Source organism: Ascaphus truei, chromosome 18, assembly GCF_040206685.1.
Source record: "Ascaphus truei isolate aAscTru1 chromosome 18, aAscTru1.hap1, whole genome shotgun sequence".
Lineage (NCBI taxonomy): Eukaryota > Metazoa > Chordata > Amphibia > Anura > Ascaphidae > Ascaphus > Ascaphus truei.
This window is the reverse complement of record NC_134500.1, coordinates 23793043-23814555: the sequence shown is the minus strand read 5'-3', so window position 1 is coordinate 23814555 and position 21513 is coordinate 23793043. Positions and strand designations below refer to the sequence as shown.

Sequence of the window (21513 nt, the reverse complement as noted above, 5' to 3'; positions counted from 1 at the left end):
GCGACCCCCTTCTCCCAATGGCTTGGCGTCAAATGACATCGCGGGTCATGTGAAGCCACGTGAACCCCACCGCATCATTTGACGCTGTGTTGCCATGGCGACACATCGCCGAAGACCCGGCTGGCAGCAGGTGAGTTAGAAGCGCCGCGTCCCACCAAGAAATTCTCCCGCCTCCCAGTTTGTGCACCGCTGGCCTAGGACATTTGGACGTGGTCAAACTGCCATCACACATGTTGCCACAGGGACAACTCACCGCCAAGCACGTCGCCGCTTTGGATCTCCCCACCGGCAGCCGCCATCTTTAAATGTCCTCTCTGATCTCCCAGCGCTGCCACCGTCTTCTTTAAATGTCCACTCGGATCTCCATGACAGCTGCCGCCATCTTTAAATGTCCTCAGCGCAGGGTATACCTCACACCTCTGATGCCATTTGTGAGCGCGCCCATGCGTGCGCACAGCAGGACACTCATTGTGTCCACCAGCAGCCGGGACCCTTTTTTTACATTTCCAGAGGGAAATTGATCCGAGCAGACATTTAAAGATGGCGACGGCAGCGCGGGAAAATCTGAGAGAGAGGACATTTAACGATAGCGGCGGCTGGTGGGGAGATCCGAGCGGCTGTGAGATGTGAAGCAGCGACGTGCCGGACGGTGAGTTGTCATGCAATGAGTAGCCCCGGTGGAGACAGATCTCCGGCAAGTATTTGGTCGCAGCGACATGTGTGGCGGTGGAGTTCCGGCGGCGATTTTAGTCACGGTCAAACATCACATTCCAACAGAGAGGTCAATATGGCTGAGAATATTAGGGATGATAAATGCAAAAACCCTCAGCAAAATGTAATGGTCGGTCACGTTGGTTCGCGAGATATTTACTGGTGAAGATAGCGTCTACAGGGAAAACAATATGGCGGTCTAAATCGCCCGTAACACATGGGCCAATAGGAAGTTGCAACATTATTAATTGAGGCTTCCTATTGGCACAATAACAATAAAGGACAAGTGCGCAACTAAAATGAACTAAAGAAAAATGTGCATATATGTGAATGTGATTTACCACCAAATGCCCATTTAGGTGACACACAGGTGAAATTACTGATGAAACTGTTACCAATCAGTAGATGAGAAAGCGTCTGCCGCTGTACATAGGGTAGCCCAGAACCCTGGGTAACTAGAAACAACAAAACAAAACACAGCGCACAACGCTCATCGTGAAAAATGTAAAAAAAAACAGTTATTATATATTAAAAGGTTTCAAGGTTCTGCGTACATCAAAACAAAAGTAAATAGGCACAGATTGCTACAATGTAGCTGTTACCACTCGTTGGCAACTGGATTAGGACCGCACAGAAACGAAGTCATCAGATGTTTTTCCCCATATCATAAGTCTATGACCAGAGTAGGTTAACAGCTGCCGTTCAGCCAATAAGATGCTTAAATTGTCTAATAGACAGTCCCCAGAGTCCAAATGAAAATATCCAGTACTAGATAGAACCAAGGAGTAGCAGTCTCAACCTCATGGATCAGCGTCTGACTCGCAACCGAGTTTTTACATTTTTCACGATGAGCATTGTGTGCTGTGTTTTGTTTTGTTGTTCCTATTGGCACGCATCACGATTTAAACCGCCATTTTGTTTAACCTGGTGGGGACTGCAACCAGGAAATACCAGCACTACCTTCACCGGTATCTTGTACCAGGGGTCAACGGTGCTGAAATTAACACTGTTAATCCCATCCTGCTAATAAAATTGAAGGGACTGGTGTTTTCTGCTAGTACAGGGGTGGCCAACTCTAGTCCTCAAGGGCCACCAACAGGTCACGTATTAAGGATATCCCTGCTTCAGCACAGGTTAGCTCAGTCACTGAACTACTGTTTGAGACGACACCTATGCTGAAGCAAGGATATCCCCAACACCAGGCCAGTTAAGGACTGGAGTTGGCCATCAACTGTTTTACATTGGCCTCCCCTGTTCTAGTAACTCATTAGCTAAACACAACTTCCTCTCAACATCCATAGCAACCAGATATCCCTCTTACAAACACTGTATATAATATTGTGTCTCTCTATTTCTGCCATGCCCGATGAAGGACGCTGACAGGTTGGAAAGCTTGGAACATATATCAACTACTTGTTGGTCCAATAAAAGGTATCGTAATCCCTTGTTCCCTCTCCCCACTTTTGTTACTACAAGGGAAAGCATGCAGAAAAATTCCAAAATTGCAATAAGGAACGGCGTATGCAACCGTTTTTAGAAAATGCCAATAGGATGCCTGCCGTCCAACTCCACATTTATGATGCGGGCCTGTCTATCTTCATATCTATTTCATATCAATGTAGCGGATATGAATACACAATGAAAATCTGATCATTATCACACTGCAGTGCTGATGTTTTCCCCCCCCCTAGGTAGAAAGCAGGGGGTCTCTGGAACTGAACCACATTAATTTCAGCTCCCGGGGACCCCCTGCTTCCTGAGCTACTTACCTCCGTAAGGGGTGCCGGAATCTCCAACTCAGGTTTAGCTGTCCCCTCACATTGGCCAATAGGAAGCCATGACATCATAGGCAGCTTCCTATTGGCCCATGTGACCGCAGGCTTTAAACCTGAGCAGGCACCCCATAAGGAGGTATCTCAGGAAGCAGGGGGTCCCCGTAGCTGGAATTACTTGGTTCAGCTCCCGAAACCCCCTGCTTCATATATATATTTTTTTAAAGCAGCAGTGCTGTTACCCTTTCCCTCTTGCCGCCCGCTGATACCTACTGCCCCTCGGCGGTGCATTACCCAAAGTATACCTATGGACGGGCCTGTGTTACATCATTATACACACCTGTCAAGTCTCACTGATTTCTGTGTCAGTCCGACTAATTTTTATCATCAGACCTTAACGGAGTCTCGCTGATAAAAATCAGTACTTTGTCAATAAGTTGCTATTTTTGGGGGTAAGAATCGCCAAATCTAACTGATTTCAGTCCTCTGAGGTTTACATACAGTATCTGCACTTCAGTCTCCAAATCACGAAACTATTGAATGATTTTACAGCGAGCTAACAGATCGGGGCTACATGGTGGTGGTCCTAAGGTTCATTATAATTGATTGGTGATAAGCTTGTCTCCATCCCTATTCTTTCTAACCAACAAAATAGATCAGGGGGAAGGCGTACCTCATATAGATTGTTTTGATGGCAAAATGGGGAGGGGAAAGAGTAACTCCTTTTTATTTACAAGTAGTAGAACTTTGGCCACTGAAGCTGTTGGGTGTTCTTTAAGTCAGGGGGGCTCAACTCCAGTCTTCAAGCCCCTCCAACAGGTCAGATTTTCAGGATATCCCAGCTTCAGCACAGGTGCCTCAATCAGAGGCTCAGTCAAAGACTGAGCCTCTGAATCAGCCAACTGTGCTGGAGCAGGGATTGATTGAGACACCTGTGCTGAAGCAGGGACTGATTGAGCCACCTGTGCTGAAGCAGGGATATCCTGAAAACCTGACCTGTTGGGGGGTGGCTTGAGGACTAGAGTTGAGCACCCCTGCTTTAAGTAATAATCCTCCCAGAACAGGACATTACCTGGCCATTAATGCCCAGAATTGTGACCAATCAGGGTTCAGCATTTCAAAAATGCCTTCCTCTTTAGCCAATGTGGGGAGGGGAAAACACAATTATTCAGGCGGAGTGATGCCCACCAGGCTTGTCTGCTTTTTGTTCCATTTCATTTAAGAAAGAATGGTTTTGTCTTTTATAAAAGTGTCTCTTTTATGTGATCATATGCCATGAAATCCCCTACTCTCTAATAAAAGCATGACACTGAAAACTAGGCCTCCGTACCAGCTCCTATTAATATTCTTGTGTCTGCCTCCACCTCGGCGGATCATCCCTTTCTCACAATGGAAATGCCAGCATGTGTGAGACAAAGAAAAGAAAATAGAAAGTAAGTAGCCAGAGAATTACGACTATAGGCTTCATTGTTTCCAATTAAACACTGTCGAGGGAAAATGAAGGTGTTTATTTATTTCTGCAGCGTTTATAGCTTCCCTATTTCTGAGAACAAAAGGCTACGCTGAAAAATATATTCGCGTTTTTCTTACACCACTCCGATTGCGTACACAGCCCTGTGCATAGAATGTTACAGCCGCAATGAGTTCCTCTCCGGAAGAACTTACAATCAAATTTTGGTGCCTGAGGCACAGGGAGATGATGTGATTTGCCCAAAACCACAGGCAGTGATGAACCCAAACCAGGTTCACGCTCTCACAGACAGTGTTTCTAGTGAATATTCGCTTCAGGAGTAGCTTAGTGCTAATAAAAACATCTTTGTCTGCTAAGTTTCTATCTGATACTATTTTATATTCAGTTTTGTATGTTTGTGTTCAACTATCTTCTGATTTCAAGTTTTGCTGCTTGTAGGTCATGAAACTTCATTAAAGTGCTTCTTCACAGAACGGATGGGTGATTCATGGAATGCCTTCCCAACACAGGTAGTAGAAGGTAATATAATGTATTAAAGCTGCAGTTCAAGCAATATCCTACATGTGTTTTGTTTTTTTAATAAATCAGTTCTGTACTAGGAGAAAATACTTGTAGTATTTTTAAAGACATTTTTAATGTTTTCTAATGTAACAAGCATTTTTGTTTCTATAGCAACCATTTACAAAGTCGCATCCCCTTCCTCTTCTGAGACAGGCTCTGGCTCTTGAGCACTGCCCTCTCTTTAGCAGTGCACCAATTGTATCTAGTGCCGGCCTGGTCACATGTTCTTCGACACAGAACTTTGCATCTTGGGTAATCTTCTGCAGCCCTAACAGTGATATAAAGATCACCCGAGCCGAATCTTCAGCGATTGATTACAGGAGAATGGATCAATCGGCAACTTAGATAATCACTTGTCAGTGTCCAGATTGTATTAATGCACATACTGAATGGAATTTTTTTTTTTTAAAACAGCAGCTTGAACTGCAGCTTTAGGGGAATTAGAAATGCTTTCGATACACCACGTTATCCTAAATATAAAGTAAAGTATCTGATAATATTTGAGTTTTCACAGCAGGAATAGGCAGACTGAGTGGTTCTTATCTGCCGACAATATCTTCCATCTTTCTATATCTCTCTATTTCTGCATTGCTTGATTCCCTCCAAACAAAAAGGTGTTTAAGAAGGTTCTGATTATATCTTTTGTGCCCAAAGTTTAATCCCTTTCACAGATAAGAGGGTTAAGCAAGGCAATGCATTGCAATTCCATCTTGCTTTTAGAAGAGGTTTAATTATACGCGCAGTAGATCATATTAAATTATTCCTGCTTGGGTCAACAATAATTTTCTGTGACAAATATTATTGTCTCTGAGGCCCATATGCGGTTTGTGGTTTTCTGAGCACATTGATTTTACCATAACGCTTTAACAGAAGAACAGAAATTGATGGCCATCCAATTCCACAGAAACAGCATAGTAACCCTTGGATATTTGTTGATGTCGTACATGAAAGGAGAGTTCTCGCTCAGTTTCATTTGATTAAATACTGTAGATCTATTGTGGTATATTATGGCATAAAAACAACACAACATTTTAGGTAAATACTCATATTATCTTCATCGATGTGTCGTACATTAACGGCCCGTAAAATTTGATGGTAACACCAGGGGTGAAAAAAATCCTGGGTGTCTGGTCGCCCCAAAATCCACTTTTGGTGCTTGTGTTTAAGGCTGCTGCTTGTCAGGTTATTTCACATCTCTGCGGGGGCTTCTGGGAGTTGTAGTATGGCACCTTGTCCAATGGTATAGTACTTACAGATAGATGAACTATAAGGCCCAGATTGCCATAACATCACCCAGGGATCAACCACACCCCTTCCTCACACACATGTCTGCAGCAAATTATGACCTGTTTGGTTAAAATTCACTTTGAATTCTCTTTGATAAAGCACCCTGCGTGTGAAACGCGTAAGAGTGTCTGCATCTGTACTTTTTGTCCATGGTTTTTATATGAATAAATCCTTTTGATTATCATGTCCCATTTTTTCTTTTTGTGAGACGCAATGCTCCGGTATCTTTTCCTACACGGGACTTCCTGTATGGGATGTTTGTTTGCTTTCTGAATCCATCTGGGAGCACGCCAGATAGGAGACTATTCAGTGGCTTGTGAGTGTTTATTGCAGTTTGGTAATGCCGTGCTTATCGTCAAGCTGGTGGCTGTGGTACCCTGAGAGCACTGTCTGACCGGCCATACGTGGAGACGCTGAGTCGCGGGTACATCCCAGGTCCAATCGAGCACAGCGGTTTGTGAGTGATTTGCAGCGACGTCATTGTGCTAGCGGTTATGCCAGTCGACGACTACACCTCAAGAGGACGCGTAGAGTTGCTGACCTGCGGACCCGCGTGGCTATACAAGCGTGATCGTTTATCATTTCATCAAGCCATGAGTAAATACATTTGACTTTCACTAAGAGCTAATATTCTATTGCCATACAGACGTGGAATTATTTCTCCTATCAACAGAGAGACTTATGAGGGTGACTCTATTGAGCACCGGAGTTCTGAGCAGTCATGCTCTGTGGTTTTGGTTCGAATTCACATTGCATAGATTGTAAGTCTAAAATACAGCAGCTATTGCAAGGTTGCAGTCAGACCCCAGTGCCATATATAGATATACATATCTAGTGTATACACACACTGAGATAAAGCAGATATGAGTCAGATCCCGTCACATATTATGTGTATATATGTGTATTTATGTACAGTATATACAATTTCTCTCTACCTGTAGATATAAATATCTATATTGGAGTGTAATATTTACATGTGACAATACTGTATAAACCATAATGTTTGTACCTTCCTTGATATATTAATCATACACAGATTTTACGTGGCATGAAAACATTAATTTAGAGGGATTATTAATTCTGGTGCACTCTACATTTAATATTATATTATAAAAATAGGAAAAAGACGCAGGGAAAATATATTGTAATACTCACTAAAATGTGTGTGTGTGTGTGTGTGTGTTCGTGATGTACCGAGTATCCGGAATTACCCGGTACCCGGCAGGTTTTCAGCTACCCAGACATTACCCGTACCCGGCAACTGAGAAGTGGCCCGGCGTTGGGTAATGTCAGGGTAGCTGAAAAATACATCATATCTTACCTGCAGTCAGCAACGGAAGGCGAGGAAGACCCATGAGGAAGACGACGACGACAACATCTAGGCAGGTCAGCAGAGGTCCTGTGGCGGTGGCAGCATCAGCAGTGTATGTTCAGCCTGCGCGGGAGCTGCAGGACTCCATAGCAGTGTGAGCTGGGGAACCATGTGACCGGAGCAGAAGCGTTCCTATTGGACAGCCGGCTGAACACACACTTCTCATGCTGCCACCGCCACAGGACCGCTGCTGACCTTCCTAGATGTCACCGCCGTCTTCCTCCACCCCCAGGTAAGTGCCAACCGGGTGCCCGGCCGGGTAGATCATTTAATTTTGGCCGGGTACCGGTTATCTGTTTTTGTTTTAAAGTAGGACCCGGTCCAACACACGTGTGTGTGTGTGTGTGTATACATATATAGTACAAAAAGCATGAGCGCATGGCGCATAATGTGTTACCGTTTAATACATGCATTAGGTTGATGAAAACCTTAAAAATGCACAAACATAGGTGTTAAAATCGCATAGTAGAAAAATCTGATAATAGGTAGGAATCTCTGCTCTGCGGTGGCTGCAGGAACACACTGGAACCCGGATGAAACACCTCCCTGCTGCAGCCTCCAGTCTGGGCGGTCTCCGTAGGGCTCTGTTGTGATGTTATTCAGTGTCCCGGGGAAAGGGCTCCAGTGTCGCCGTGAAGGAGAGTGCACTCGGCGTTCAGCAGCCGATGTCTACGCCGACACACAGCTGAGCAGGGGATTCCCACGTTGTCTGCGATCGGGGGCGGGACTAGATGCAGCGCGTCAAATGACGTCACTACCGGAACCACCAATCAGAACAGCCATACGCGTTTTGTCGCTGGCAAGCAACTTCCTCAGGAGCAGAATTGATGGTGGAAATGTCGGATTTCTGCAAACTTTTTAGTTCTTTAAAGTTCTGCAGGAATCCAATTTTGAACAAAATAAAATAAAAGTTGGATATTTTGAAACTGCATTTTGCATCATCGTTTTGCACATCTCTAGATCTGGACAATCACCACGTGTGTTATTGATTCCCTCTCTACTTTTTTGGATTGCAAGGTTACATTCTCCATTGAGGTTTCATGAATCTGCCACCCTTTCAGTGAATAAGAACTTCATTATATTTTCCCTGGCTCTCAGGGTTCATAGTATGTCCCCATGGAAGACTTTTTCACAGAAGGAATGCTAGAACATCTTGTATGTTGTAGAGATCCTGTATGTGAACATTTCTGTCGTATATCCCCTCTTACTCCTTTCTTCCGGGCAGGGGCGCCAGGGTTCCTTAAAAATATGTATTGGGGGGGGGGAGTTGTATGTATTTGGGGTGTGGTAGGGTGGGGTTTGTATTTGGGAGTGGGGGGTTGTATGTATTCAGGGAGTGTGTTGTATATATTTGTTTTTTTTTATGTATTTAGGGGTTGGGGGGTTGTATGTATTTGGGAGGGTGTGAGGTTTTGTATGTATTTGGGAGGGTGGTGAGGTTATGTATGTATTTGGGAGGGTGGTGAGATTTTGTATGTATTTGGGAGGGTGGTGAGGTTTTGTATGTATTTGGGAGGGTGGCGAGGTTTTGTATGTATTTGGGAGGGTGGGGGAGTGGTCTTTGTATTTGGGGAGTGAGGGGATTTGTATGTATTTGGGGGGTGCTGTATGTATTTTGTGGGGTGGGGGGTTGTATGTATGTTGGGCGTGGGAGAGGTTTATGTAATTTGGGGGTGGAGGGGGTTTATATGTATTTTGGGGGGGAGGGAATGAGTGTGAAGAGGGGGATTGAGTGGTAATGTGGTAATTGATAGAGAGAGAGGGGTAAGAGTGAGACAGGGGAAAATAGAGGAGGCTTGCGAGGTGTGAAATGGGGGGGGGCTTACAAGACGGGAGGGGAGGTTGGAACCCTAGTCCTGGGCCCCGGGAAATCTGTCTGCAGCCCTGCTTCCAGGACCCTGAGGTCCTTCACTCTTTCCTGGCAGGTCGTATGATACAAGCCCTTTATCATAATAGTTGTTCTTTCACTTCTATTTGTGTCTCTTTCTGGAGACATGAATACACAGTACTGGAATGTATATTTCTGTCATGCCCTTAAACCTTCTAATCTTCACTTTTGGGTTAAGTGCCTTTATGACGTCAATCCACTTACTGTACATTGTACATATTTATAAAAGGTTAAGTTAAACAAGTTTTTAACACACTCCAAATGAAAGATGGGTGTAAAATAAAATCCGAATATAAATGACATTTATTTTAGCATATGTTATATAGAAAAAACAGGTTTGTTGTTTTGCACTGGGTTAACATTAAAGAGGCAGTACAAGCGGCACTTTAAAAAAAATGTTTTAATATATAAAGACTTTGATTACCTTTATTGAAAACAAATTAACTAAGCAGCCGATCGATTAGTTCTCCTGTGATCGATCAGCTAAGATCCTGCTTCACAGGGTTCACTAAATGGTTGCCTTTCAGTTTCAATAAATCCTTCAGCCCGTGTAACTCAGCAGCTGCAATGTATTCTTATATTTCTAAGGTAACATTATCAATTGTTACTGTTTGCAGCTCAAACTGCTGGGAATATTGGCAACAAATTATCACAAACAGGAAAGTGTTACAAATATGTTGCACTGCTGCGGAATCAAACGATGCACAGTATATTAAAAATCATAGAAAATGACATTGAGTTGAATAAAAAAATGTTTTTAATAAGTATATCTAATACTACAGAACGGATTTATTAAAAAAAAAAAAAAAAGACGTTCTATAGGATATTGCACGGATTGCTCCTTTAAAAGCTAGTGCCCATCCTAATTTCTTACTAGGACTAAATCTACAGTTAAAAGATATGAACACCGTTAAGATGCTTCCAGTGACGTGATTAAACATTAAGCTTGATACAAACACCCTGACGGGCCTGTGTTTACTAAACCCCTTGACAGCCCATTTACATATATTTTAATTCACGTAAATGGGCTGTAAGGCGTCTTCCGGCACCAGGAGTAGTATTATGGAACAGCACCTCTGTAGTTATGGACCAAGAATACCAGTCTCTTAAAAGAGCAATACAACAGTGGTCCCTAGTCTTTTTTTAAACTGCCACATCCCACCCAAAAGCCTATCGAACCCATCAGTATTTGCTGAGAAATGGAGGGTGACCAAGTTTTGGTTCTCCCCAAAAATCCCATATCATAGAATAAGGATTCCACGTTAGCGGGGTATTATTTGAATAATATGGCCATTCTTTCAGTCTGTCACTCTTTCCAGCCCCCCCCCTCCCCGCTGTGGGGCATCACTGAAATAGAGATCCCAGGTTGGTCGTCATTAACAAAACAAGCCTTACTCTGGGTTTGTGGAATCCCAACGTGGATGATGTCGGAACAAAATGGCTGCCAGACTAGTCCCAAAACTGTTATGGAAAAGCAAAGGCAACGCTCAATAGCCATATGCATTCCAAGTTAAATAATTCACAAATTACCTTAATAATGAATACCACCCAGCAGTACGGTTTGCTCTACTTGATCAAAATAGTAAAAAGCCTTTGCGTGCCCCCAGACGTACCCTGCACATCTTAAGGGGCCATATGACATACAGCGTACATCATTAAATGCACATTTTCTAGGGGGAGGTTGTAGTGTGAACGCAATGTTGCAGTGAACGGGATCCCAATGTAAATGGTGAATTCTTGTCCTGGAGGCCTGCCCGCGACCACGTAATCGCCACAATAAGCTATCACGTGGTAGTGGCAAAAGTCTAGTTGCACTCTGGTGCCGCCGATCAACTGGACTTCCGGGAGGTAGAGATCCAAGTTGGCTGCAGATTCTAGGAGCTCCCGTTCAGCCTAACAATAATCTGCAAACATCGATGTTTAAAAGCGTAAAAAGCCCAAATTGAAAGGTATTGCTAGGGAGTGTACCTCCTGCCTGCTCTACGTAACCCATTATTGAACGGTTTGGTCCTTTCCCCAGAAGTCCAGGATTAAAAGAAAATATTGGGCCTACCTCATGGCACTATAGAAGCCAGCCTCTGTTGCAGGTACAGTATGTGTCTGCAGGGACAGCTGCTGAATTCAGTGGTTTTTACCTTCTCTAGAGTATCCTGAGTATCCAGGCAAGAGCAGACTTATGGGAACCTCATCTCAGGAACCTGTATTTGATAAAGCACTAGTATATCTCCTAAGTAATCTATGATAAGGGATGATCCCTGTGACCCCAGAGAACCCTACCATGATGTGTGACCGGTCAGTGAGAGCAAGGGGTCCTCGGACACAGACTGGGCTTGTGCATCAGGGTGAGGATGCAGCTGCTGTCACCTTTGTGGTACAAGGGACAAATCAGTTGACTGAAATTATTACACAGATTATGATTCAGGCATCTGGTGGCTGGTGGTATCTCCTCCCGGCATCTCCCCCTTTATGGTCCGTCATTCTGGCGTCAAACAGCATCGTGTTGCTATGACGATGGAATACCAGTGCGTCATGCGGTGTCCCGTTGTCCGTTGCGGCGCCACTGGGTGTCCCATTGTCATGTCAACACGACGCCATTTTACATTGCAGAGCCATAATGATGGGACCATGCAGGGGGAGATACCAGGAGGAGAAGGTAAGAGTTACAGAGGCCCCGCGCTCTCCCAGCAAACCGTTTAATTGATGTGGGGGAGAGTGCGGGGCCTCTGTAATCGCAGGGCTCGGTGCAGTAGCACCGACTGCACCGCCATCACGATGGCCCTGATTTGGTAGCGACAGAGAAAGAACCCGGCCCGCGTTCACTCTCCAGGCTAATCTCACAATATAAGTAACAGCGGCTTCCAACCTCTTCTGTACTCATGTATATATCTGTACCACCAATTATATGATAGTGATGGATATGCGGTTATTTTTCTTCTACTAACAGCATTGTCTATATCTAAATGGAATCTCCTTCTTAGGAGGGTTGGACTGTTATATGTGTTCCCATGTCCTATGTTATGTTTTATTGCATGTTATAATGGTGTAGTTGCTGTTTTCTTATTGCCTGGCTGCAATTATTCTATTCCCAGAGAAAGAAGATGTCAAGCAGTAACTCAGCTCACCGCTCCAATATATTAAGAGAACCCTGAAGCCCAGTTCCACAGAACCTGTAAACGAGATCCTTTTTCTTGGACCAGGAAACCCATTGTGCTTGGAAACCGTGAGAAGTTCTGTTAGTAAATGTCTCAAGTCTTAAAACCTCACCCATTTAAACACGCGTTTTTACCCTTAACACATCTGATTGTGATTTAGTCTCTGTTGGAATAAGTTTGAGATCTTTCTCCCTTTTCTTTTCTCTATTATTCATTCTTCACACAAGACTCGCATTTTAAAAGGCGGACCAAGTTCAAAGTTCTAGTTTATTAAATTAAAATAAAAAATAAAAGTATTACAATATCTCCTTCTCTACGGTATAGCCACAAGACTCGTCCGGTTAACCTGCATTGTTTTGTCGAATATGCATATGGTAAAACTCATGTCAATTATGTTAAATGCAAAAATAGATGCCATTGTAATTTATTGAAGTGTATCAATAAATGAATATTAAAAAAAACAAACCTATATTCAAGCTGAATTATTATATTTGCGCCGTTCAGTAAGGCGTGAATGTATCATTGTTTTCTTAAGTTAACATGTTCAGTGTCCACGGGGTTTATCGGCACCAGAGAGCCTCAGCGTTTGCAGTCATATGATCTGTCCAGCAGCAATCACATGACCGCCACCGCCTCCTGGCTGACAAAAAATGAATTGGAGGGGTCTCTGCTTCCGTTTCTATTAGGCCGAGTCCATAGACGGACAGGCCGTGCTGAGGCGTGCGGACGCTCCACGCTGAGCCCCTGCATCCTCAATGAGGATGCCTTGAGAGGGGGCTCCCGCGAGCGTCCGCAGGCGTGCTGACGAGATGGAGATTTCAGCCGAGCGCCAAGCTGTTTTTCAGCGCGCTGTCGGCTGAAAACCTCCAATCACAGCACAGCAGCGTCAACGTCACGGCGCCGAGACGTCGGCGCCGTGACACTGACGTCAGTGCCTCGCGGGCGATTGGCCCAGCGACGTCACTGCCCCGCCTCCAACCACCTCCCCCCGGCTCCCTTCGCGCACGCTGGCTCGCCTGCAAGTCCGTGCAATCGCGCTGACTGAAGCAGGAGAGCCTCAGCATTAGCGCGCCTCCGCTCTCCCCACTCCTCTATGGTCCGGGCCTGAGGATGTCTGCGCTACTGGAGCATTCTCACAGGTTAGCCACTGGAAACCTAATCGTTCACCGTGATGAACTGCAGGGGTGCGCAAACTGGGGGGCGGGAGATTTTTCTTGAGGGGGCCCGGGCAGTTGCAGAGGTCCCGAGCTCTTCCCCAAGGCATTTGAATTAAATGCCGGGGGATCGCGTGAGGCCTCTGCAACAATAAAACTTACCGGGATTCAGACGCTGTGATGCGTCTCCATGGCAACGCGGGGTCACGTGACATGACTTTACAGGCGTCAAATGACGGCGCGGGTCACGTGACCTGACATCACATGACCCCGGAGCGTCATTTGACGCAGCTGCAAGGTAGGAGGGGGGGTGCGAGCTCCGGAGCAGGCCAGACAGGGGGGCGCAACTGTAAAAATTTGCGCTCCCCTGATGTACTGTATCAGTTACATCAACAGGGCCTCTGCTAGGCAACGTGACATAACAGGAAACGCCATTAGAGCTGAAATGGTTAAATCCTCGTATTTATGTTGTAATCGTCCGGTTGCATTTGTGTTCATGAATCCTCAGAGAGCCCTGGGCAGAGGGCAGAATGCAATATTGGGCGTTTTCCTCTGGAATGTGGATTACACCAATATTTGGGAATGATTTGCAGTGAAGCTGGGATAGTTGATGAGTGAGATGTTAATCAGTTCTACCTATGGACCATGCAAAACCGCAGTGTTCAGCAGAAAAATGAACTTCTGCAACATAGGATTTGCATTTCTGGCGCTATGATGTTAAAAGCCCGACCTTAGAAAGATCAAAAAGAGGAACTGGCACACGAGAGAGAGCTGGCGGCAGGAAAGTTCAATTATAGGAAGTTCGCAGTTCTTGACCTTTTGTCCCACTTTGTATCATACACTGGACTTTGTAGTAAAGTAAAATCAGTCATGAGTGTAACACATTATACAGCGTATGTTTCATAGATCAGTTTATTTAATATCTATTCAAATGTAAACCCAAAAGCCTAACCGAGAAATGCACAACAGCACATTTCCCCACACACCACACACAACAACACAACTTTTGCTTGGAGACCATCTAGGTCAGGGGTGGGCAAACGCTAGTCCTCACGGGCCACCAACAGGTCCGGTTTTCAGAATATCCCTGCTTCAGCATAGGTGGCTCAATCAGCGGCTCGAAAGACCGAGTCACTGATTGAGCTGCCTGTGCTGAAGCAGGGGTATCCTGAAAACCGGACCTGTTGGTGGCCCTTGACGACTGGAGTTGCCCACCCCTGACCTAGGTCTTGTATGTGATTACATTTTTTAAATGCTGTACGGATTTCAAGGTCCGGGCGATTTGGGCTTCGTTTTAGCCATGTCCTAGAAAAGTTACAATGTCAACCTTGCAAAAATGATGTTCTCTCCGCATTTCGTTAAAGCTAATAATTGGACGAAGGAGAAGAAGCAAAGGCAGAGTATAAAAGAAAGTATTTTTCAAACATCTAAGGTCCCAATCAATATGACGTGAAGCTGCTAAAGAAGAGCGCCCTTCAAATGAATGTGTATTAAATCTTCTCCTGCGTGGGGAAGTGGCTTCACAGCGTATTGAATAAGGCCCTAACTGGCACTGGGGTTTTACACATTCAGTCTCACTTATCAACATCTATTTTCTAACATGGAAAACCACTCCGCCATGTAACTTATACTGAGAAACACTCATGGATTTGAAGTCAGTCTCATTGATATTTAAGATCACCAGTCTCATAGGATTCAATTCTGTGTATCTGATAATAAAAAAAAAAAAGAGTCATTTTCTATCAAAATGCCCAACTTTTAGTCTAGAACCATCAAATGTCACCAATTCCTTGTTGGCTGACATCTTTGCCTTTTTCCACCTATAATAATAATTGTTTGTTCTTGTATAGCGCTGCTAGTTTTACAGAGACATTTTGCAGGCACATTCCCTACCCCGTGGAGCTTACAATCTGTTTTTGGTGCCTGAGGCACAGGGAGATAAAGTCACTTGCCCAAGGTCACAAGGAGCCGGCACTGGGAATTGAACCAGGCTCCCCTGCTTCACTCAGTGCCAGTCAGTGTCTTCACTCACTGAGCCACTCCGTCTCCTTCTACTTCAGGTAGAACATGAACTGGAGCAGCATGCTATTCGGGGGGTGCCGGAAACTTTCCACGATCAGAATGGAAGATGATGACTTCTCATTTTTACCTTGGCATGGGCCATGTTATTGTTGGGCTACTGGACATCCGGCACTGAAAAAGGGTTAAGAGAATCTGCACAGTTTTCTGGTTTTTTTGCAAGAAACAAAACTTGTGGAGGATTTCACAATGCAGCACGGGTAATCACGGAGAGGAACTGCATCTTTGAAATAATGGGTTCTACCAATGGACATATCAGGAAGGCTGTTTGACATGCTGCCAAACTGGAGTAAAACCTAATCCTGAATGTAATCTTTCATGAGCTCTGCTTTCAGTAAGACTCAACAGATAAAAGTCATGTAGGAAGTAAAGTTGGCAGTGTATGTACGGGGCTTGGCAGACGACTGGAGTTTTAAAGTTGACCCCTGTCGCTGTCAAAGCAGTTGGCAATGCACTATTCTGCATTGGGATGCAGGCGTCTGCTTCAGGATTTGCCATCATGCCTCATATGGCTTGCATATGATGATGGTTCTAGGGATACACTAACTACAGTGTGAGTGATGTCATCTTTCAGGGACCCTGCGGCCATGTTTGTAATCATGGCGAATGTTTGGCATTTTTGTGTCTGTCAGGAAAGGCAAAAATTAACTACGGGGATTGGGCGGGGGGGGGGGGGGGAAATCAAGTTTCTAATCCTTCCAGAATGAACTGCTGCTTTTAAATCATTTTTTTTTTTTTTTTTGCCGTTCATTTGTAAGCTGGCCTGAAACGAGGGGGTTGATTTCCTCTGGCTACCCACTTTTGTATGATATCGCTATATACTGAATAGGAGTTTGCAGGGGCTATCTACTCCATCCCTACTCCATCCTTCCCATTACGGACATGGACAGTGTGTGATAAAGGTTGAGTAAACATATGACGAGCACTAACTATTTAGAGCCCCATATTAAATGAAATTTCACCTTCATTTCCAAAGAATTGAAAACAGTCCCATGTTTGCATCAAGTATGATTACAATTGTTCACGGGAGACCATTACCATGGTAACATACTATCCTACATCTGAAAACTCTTTCCAAGGAGATACAGTATGGTAGAACAATGTGTGTGATTTCTTCAACTTCCACTGACTTGTACTAAGTTCAATTCATTCTTTTCAGGGAGGTGAAAAACATTTCAGATGTGGGTGGGTCTGCCACAGTAATAGGGAGAGTTGGTCAGTATGTGACTGGTAAGTTGTTTTCAAAAACATTGTGCAATCTATTTGAAGGTGCAAATCAAGTGTAACATTGGTCTTAGTGGTAAAGACACTGTTCTTGAAGTCGGGCAACACACATTTTTTCCGACTGACTAATCCTTGTGACCACAGCTAATATGTGCCTGAGCCATGAAAAAGTACATGCTGAATTCAGCAACTCTGCATCTGATCTGTTCCTCTTTCTTGGGTCAACCTGGGATTTTAAAGCAGGACAGAAAATGTATTTACTTGTACTCAACACGTTTGGAAGCAGCTTCCCTGTGCCTCAACGAGAAAGGTTCCTTTGGGGACCGAAACGTCGGTGAAATAAAACTGCTTAGATCTGATCAAGTGCCTATACATTTTTCTAGTCGTGCAAACAGCCCAGTCCCATGGACAGACTTTGTATAAGAAGACCCATAGTTTTCTTCCTTATTCTTTACTATACAAGATTACCTCAGATCCTATGAAATATATCATCTCTTTCCTCCCCCTCCAGGACCCAAATTTCAGGGTCTGAGAGGGAGTAACACCATATTTACATATGCTCTAAATAAAGCCAGGTTAAATCCCTACGTTACCCTGAACGGCCTTTAGTGGATATGCAATGGTAGGGAAAACGCCTCTAGCACTAACAGCCGGAAAAAAAAAACTTGCCCGTTAATTCAAGGCGTAACACTGGGTTAACGTTAGGTTTTCACTTTGGTGAATTCATTAGGTTAGCGTTGGGTTAAATAGCCTAACGGAACAAAGTGTATCTGTACCTAAGATGGCTGCTGCCTTAGCTCTGGAAGCCTCTCGTTCAGTGTAGATTCCCTTTTGCTCGATACAATGTTATCCATTCCATATTTGAATAAACGGTGTATTTTTATTATTATTAAAGTGTATATTACATGTTGTGTATCTTTTCTGTTCAATTTCAATCAGAAAACAAAGATCCTATTTAGTATTTTATCTTAGTCAGTGCTTCGTAATGCGATGCTTGTCTCCCCCCCCCCCCCCCCCACCCTGTACAAGAGTTTTATAGGATATAAGAGGGTCAGTTCTGTCCAATATAAACCTGTTTAGGGTTTTGTGTGCATAAAGACTTTTAAAGCAACACTCCTGCCTACTCGAATTTTGTAGTTATTTTTTAACTATTGTTAGGTAACTGAACTGGTTAAATCTTCATTTAAGTTGTACTCGTCGTGTAGCATTTGTGTTCATGAATCCTCAGAAAGTCCTGGACAGAGGGTGGAATGTTTGTGAGCACATTACCTCATTATCTCCTAGCATACAATGCTTCCACTGCAGCCAGGGATTCTGGGTAATGAAAAGAAAAAAATGCAGACAATGCGCACCAGGGATTAATAATAGTAAAATATTTATTAATAAAAAGTGACCGAGGGGATCCAACCCCACCTCAGTACATATGCGTTGCAGAACTAAGTTCGGTTACGGAGAACCCAAACCCTATGGTTAATTACTACTACCTAGTAAAACTAAGTTCACCAAACGCATAATACACAATGAACAATAAAAATAATAAAAAGACAGTGTTCAGTAATCAGGATAACTAAATCTTGAATAGACTATTTTATAGTTAAACAGCTGTCTAAAGACTGACAGGGGGAGACGGAGACTTACACTAAAGCCCAGGACGGGTGCCGCGGCGAACGTATAAGGATCCGGATCACACCACCGCAGAGATCTAAACACCGCCGGAGCTTCCTGCAAACGCCGTCTCAGCCTGTCAGAACACGCGCAGAGTGACCTGTCGTGACCTCTACGCGTTTCGCACTACGAAATAGTCAGACACACTATTAGAGAGGGTTGGGGTTCCTTACAATGCATCTGATCTCATACACACTATTAGAGAGGGTTGGGGTTCCTAACAATGCATCTGATCTCAGACACGCTATTAGAGAGGGTTGGGGTTCTGCAGAATTACAATATAATTATAGGATTCTTTAACCAAATAAAAGTTGAATACCTCTGTTCTAATGCATGATGAGTGGGCGATGCTGAGCTGAATATCCAAATTATATAACATATATAATTTTTAAAGGGGTTAAGTCATATCCTTCCCTAAGGGTGCTGTTTCTTTGGGTAACATTAAGTAAAAACCATACACTGTGGTGCCTGTTCTACATCCCTATTCCTCCAAAAATTATATGAGAATTTCAGTGGAGTATATATCTAGGATGAAAAGCAAATATAATTCAAATAAAAAAAAATATATATTTTTAATCACAAGTACGGAACTGCACCTTTAGCCCCTTTAGATATTTACATTGTAATTACTTTGGGAGATTAAAATGATCCGGAGGCAGATGAGACAAATCAACACCCAGTACGTATTAACCCTATCACTGCCACACGGGCCTGCAAAAAGGGTATAAAATTACATTTCTCTGAGGTCTCCCAAAGAACGACTGGTCAATGGATACAACAAAATGATAGAGGAATTGCTCCATTAACCCCGTAACTGACAGGGAAGCCCATGCAGACCAGTCAGGCACTAACAGGGTTAACTTGCATTCCCCACTCTATTTCAACACTGGCAAGTTCCTAGTTAGCAAATGTCTGTAGGCAATGTTTTGCAACAGCAAATGCAGGCGCTCACGTTTGTCACTGCCTGCGTAGAGCGTTGAACCAACTTTGTTTTGCTTTTACTCCTCAAGGAGGCTCCGTGGAACTGCTGAGTCTGCAGAGCAGGATGTCAGTGTCTGGATTCAATTCTACACTCGAATGACCCGCATTGTATCCCTACAATGCAAGATCCTTATCTGCCTGGTCATATGATTTCAACACAACAAAGAAAGTGCAAAAACAACGGTGAAAAAACGAGCAAACATTTAGAAACTATAAAAGAACTTTTTGTGGGGGTGGAATACGTTTTTGTTTTTTGTTTTTTTGGCTCTTTCGGCCTTGTGCCCTCTCCAAACAGCTGATCCAAGGAAGAAAAAAAAACCCCCACACAAAAAAAACCCTACCACATGCTTTAATTCTAAAAACAGAACAAAAACACATGTCAAATATAATCAAGTTCCAAGTTCATTTTCTTCCACTGGGCTCTGTATAGTCTACTTTAGTCAAATAATAGTACAATGTATTCCTCATAATGTTTCTATCAAATGTTTTGTGTAGCTAGGAACACGTTTTTATGCCAAAGCTTCTAGATTAAAATCGTTTAATGTGGAAACTAATAATGGGTAATGTAGTTTCTTTTATAACCAATGAGGGTAACCAGATATTCTAATGCTGCATGATACAAAGAAAAAGTCTAAAATCCCCTTCAAGCTGCAATCTTACCCCAGAAGACTTTCAGACACAATCAGTGTTAGTATTTTGCTCCATGCGCTTAGTATTTTGCTCCATGAGGGACTCAGGCCCTCCTGTTGCCAGCCGGTATGCACCACACAGAGACACCTAGCCAGACCCCAGAATACCTTAGGGGACCTGATCTGCGATTGGGAGCGGGACTAGGGGCTAGATACAGGGAGAAAAAAAAAGGAAGTGACGTTTTGGACCTTCCGGTTCCTTTATCAAGCTCCTCATTGTAAGGAACACAAGTTGGTGTTAAAATCCTGATTTTCTTAATTTCTAGCTCCTGAGGTTATGAGAGAACTTCATTTTAAACATTCCGGACACCTAATATTTCTAACCCATAACTCCTGAACAAAGCTTTTGGATTTAATATATAAAAATAGTTTTCGAAAGGGCAAAAAGAGCGTTTGGTAAATTAAGTGTAGCCAGGTAACCACCTGGGCTACTAATTCCCCTGCCTAATACATAAGTCCTGGTACCAGCGCAGGTAGTGTTAGGGTTAAATCTATGCCCTGTTGCAGTAAACGGCTCCCTTGAGTGATAGGGGGGGGTGCCTAAGGTCTAGGTACTGCCCACAACGGGGCTAAGACCTGGGACCCACCCCTATTAACAAAAACGAGCTGCAGCCAAATTGCGTGCGGAGTGGGAGCATACTCCATCAGGGAGCATGGGAGACGAGGAGAGACTCCGGGGGCCTCAAGCCCATGGGGTTGACTCCAGGGACTCAGAGAAGAACGTGTATGTTGTGTGCTGCGATGTGTTCTCAATAAAGACCCAGTTCTGTTTTTACTCCTGCCTGAGGCTGCAGTCCTTCAGGGGGAGGGAAAGAGGTTTTCGGCAGGGACTGCACCTATCTCTGATAGGCCCTGTGGGAATGGAGGAGCTGCACCGAAGAAGATAAGAGCTACAGATCCAAAAGCCTGTCCTGTCTATCCCCACTAACATCGGCGGAAGCTCAGGCCCTTCTGTAAACCTGAAGGTGAGCACCACAACACCAGGTAGCAGCGAATCTCCCTTAGGGTGGGGGGGAGATTCGCTGCTACCTGGTGTTGTGGTGCTCATCTGCAGGTTTACCTGTTACCTGCAACTTTCACCTGTTATATAAGTAAACAAAACATAAAACAAAATGCCAATCACCGTAGACTGTTGCTTTAATCCTTTGGATTAGCTATGTTATAGGGTCTGGCACTCTGACGTAGTAGCCATGTTATATGCCACTTGCTTGTTTTCCAGGGCAGATCAAGTTCTGTGCTGATCTGACTGGGGACACGGCCTCTTCCGTTCCGTCATCGGTGACCACATTCCGATGGCACTCAAAGGGTTAATATACTTGTGGCCCGTGTCTTCTCCTTTTGGCTGGGAATTACAGAGGTCCATTGTACCCCGTGTCAACTGGGGATTTTCAAAGCAGAATAGAAAATATAGTGATATTCGTAATGGTGTGCAGGCCTCTTCTGGTAATAAGCCTGTATAAGGAATAGGTAATGTGGGAAATGTAATATAAGCCTTGTGGGTTATTCA

At 44.0% G+C, this 21513-nt stretch overlaps 1 protein-coding gene across 1 annotated transcript in view; it reads right to left on the bottom strand.

Annotated features, from left to right (window-relative positions):
- The window catches only part of KLF13 (KLF transcription factor 13), a 69524-nt gene that overhangs the window by 38387 nt on the left and 9624 nt on the right, over positions 1-21513 (bottom strand). The gene's annotated exons all lie outside the window — the stretch shown is intronic.